The sequence below is a fragment of the Montipora foliosa genome, chromosome 5 (assembly GCF_036669935.1).
Source record: "Montipora foliosa isolate CH-2021 chromosome 5, ASM3666993v2, whole genome shotgun sequence".
Lineage (NCBI taxonomy): Eukaryota > Metazoa > Cnidaria > Anthozoa > Scleractinia > Acroporidae > Montipora > Montipora foliosa.
Genome location: NC_090873.1, coordinates 27,386,919 through 27,389,418, shown reverse-complemented (window position 1 = coordinate 27,389,418; position 2,500 = coordinate 27,386,919). Strand labels below are relative to the sequence as shown.

At 42.1% G+C, this 2,500-nt stretch overlaps 1 protein-coding gene across 1 annotated transcript in view; it reads left to right on the top strand.

The window, feature by feature from the left end:
• Positions 1 to 2,500, top strand: part of LOC138003846 (uncharacterized) — a 33,864-nt gene that overhangs the window by 30,363 nt on the left and 1,001 nt on the right. The window lies entirely within an intron of this gene.

Sequence of the window (2,500 nt, the reverse complement as noted above, 5' to 3'; positions counted from 1 at the left end):
GTGGCGACGTACCAGCACAAGGGAAGACATGTTAGCGTATAAAGCAAAAAAGAACAGTGTGAATGCTTTGATGAATGAAACTCGATGCAAATTCTATAATGACTTTGTCCAGGATAATAGTACCAATCAACTTAGTCTTTTTTCGGCAGTGAAGAAAATCCTCAACCAGAAGGACAACAGGGCGGTGTACCCCCCTGTGAATAATAACGTTAAACTGGCAAATCAACTAGGAACGTTCTTTGTTCAGAAAATTGAGACCATAGGTTCCAAGCTCGACAACATGGCGCAAGGGTTGCCATCCCCTCCCAATGACTACGCCACAGTACCACCTTTCCCGTTCAGCAAATTCAACCCCCTTACGGAGGAGAAGGTTCGCAAACTCATCAGAAGCAGTGCAAAAAAAAGCTGCACTCTGGAACCCATGTCGACCCCCCTAGTGATGGATTGCATCGACGTCCTTTTACCGATCATGACGAAAATGATCAATCTATCACTCGAGTCTGGGTTGTTCTGTAACCCTAACCCTGACTGGAAGTGCGCACTCGTTTTCGCACTACTGAAGAATCCTGGGCTAGACCTCCTATACAAGAACTACAGACCTGTTAGCAACCTGCAGTACGTTTCAAAGCTGATTGAGAAGGCGGTGTTTGAACAGACACACACCCATATGATGACTCACTCACTATACCCAGAGTTTCAATCATCATATCGTCAAAATCATAGCACGGAAACAGCTCTTGTTAAAGTTACGAACGATATTCTCATGAAAATGAACACTCAAGAGGTCACGTTACTGGTCATGCTTGATCTTAGCGCCGCTTTTGATACGGTCAATCACAACATTCTGCTAAAACGTCTGAACGAGGAGCTTGGGATATGTGGAGTGGCCTTAGAATGGTTTAAGTCTTACCTGGTCAACAGAGGTCAGCGAGTCTCCGTCATGGGATCTCTCTCAGAGCGCTTCAGCTTGGACTGTGGTGTCCCACAAGGGTCCTGTCTGGGCCCCTTGCTTTTTGTTATCTATGCATCCAAGCTATTCTCGGTTGCTGGGGATGAGCTTCCACACGCACACTGCTACGCTGACGACACGCAAATCTACCTGAGCTTCAAGCCTAACAGTATCACGTCCCAGGAGGATGCAGTTTGTTCGATGGAATGTTGTATCGAGAAAATCAGGCCCTGGCTGATCCAGGACAGACTCCTTATTAATGATGATAAGACCGAGTTTATGATTATTGGAACTCGGCAGCAACTTTGTAAATTGCAGGCTATGAACATTAAAGTAGGTAGTTCAGAGATTAGACCTAGCTCGCGAGTTCGAAATCTAGGTTGCTGTCTCGACCCCAACCTGCATATGTGTGACCACATAACAAACGTATGTAAGACAGCTTTTTACCACTTACACAATATCAGACGCATTAAGACGTATCTATCGAGAGACAGCTTACTCCATCTGGTACACGCATTCATCACGAGCAGATTACATTACTGTAATGCTTTACTGTATGGCCTTCCCAAAGAACAAATAGCTAAGTTGCAACGGGTGCAAAATGCTGCCGCTAGAGTAATAATGGATGTTGGGAAGTATTCCCACATAACTCCGGTACTCTATGAGTTACACTGGCTACCAGTGCAAGCGCGCATTCAAGTTAAGATTCTGTTATTAGCTTTCAAAGCCATTCATGGCCTCGCGCCTAGTTACATCAGCAAACTCTTATCTATTAAATGCAAGCCCTCGTATAATTTTAGATCCAACTCAGGCATTCTGTTGAAGCCACTAAGTGAGAAGATGGTTGTAACCTTGGGTGGGCGCGCATTCCAGGCACCAGCACCGCATTTGTGGAATGAGCTCCCATTACAATTACGTACTATTCAATCTGTAGATGTTTTCAAGAAGGCAATTAAGTCATTCCTTTTTGAACAATTTTTCCTTGATTAGTAGTTAAATATATGAATGTTATATTGCCATTTAGACTTGATCATCTTTTTAATCGTATTACTTTTAAGTTTTTAACTTATTATAAATATCCTAATTATTTTACTTGTTGATTTCATAGATCTTATTATGTAAAGCGCTATTGATCTTGTAATTGTAAATAGCGCTATATAAGCAACGATTTATTATTATTATTATTATTATTATTATTATTATTATTGCAACGTGAACATTTGTTGGGCAATACGCGCAACAAACCCTCTAGACTTGCAACGCAACATTGTTGCGCGACAAGTTGCACCAAAAATGTTGCCCGTATTACCGGGCCTTAAAACCTCACATTTAGTTATTTCACGTTGTTGTTTTGCTGACGACGGCAAAGAAATGGACAAATATGAAAACCACACGGCAGGGCGTGCTATTGGCTTTGCCCACTAAATATACAAATTTGTGACGTTCTCGTTGCCGTCGCCGTTGTGGTTGCCATAGCTCCCTGTTGTTAAATATACACAGCACAAGTACAGAAAATCTCGTAAAATATACTAGTCAAAAAACAGTTTAATT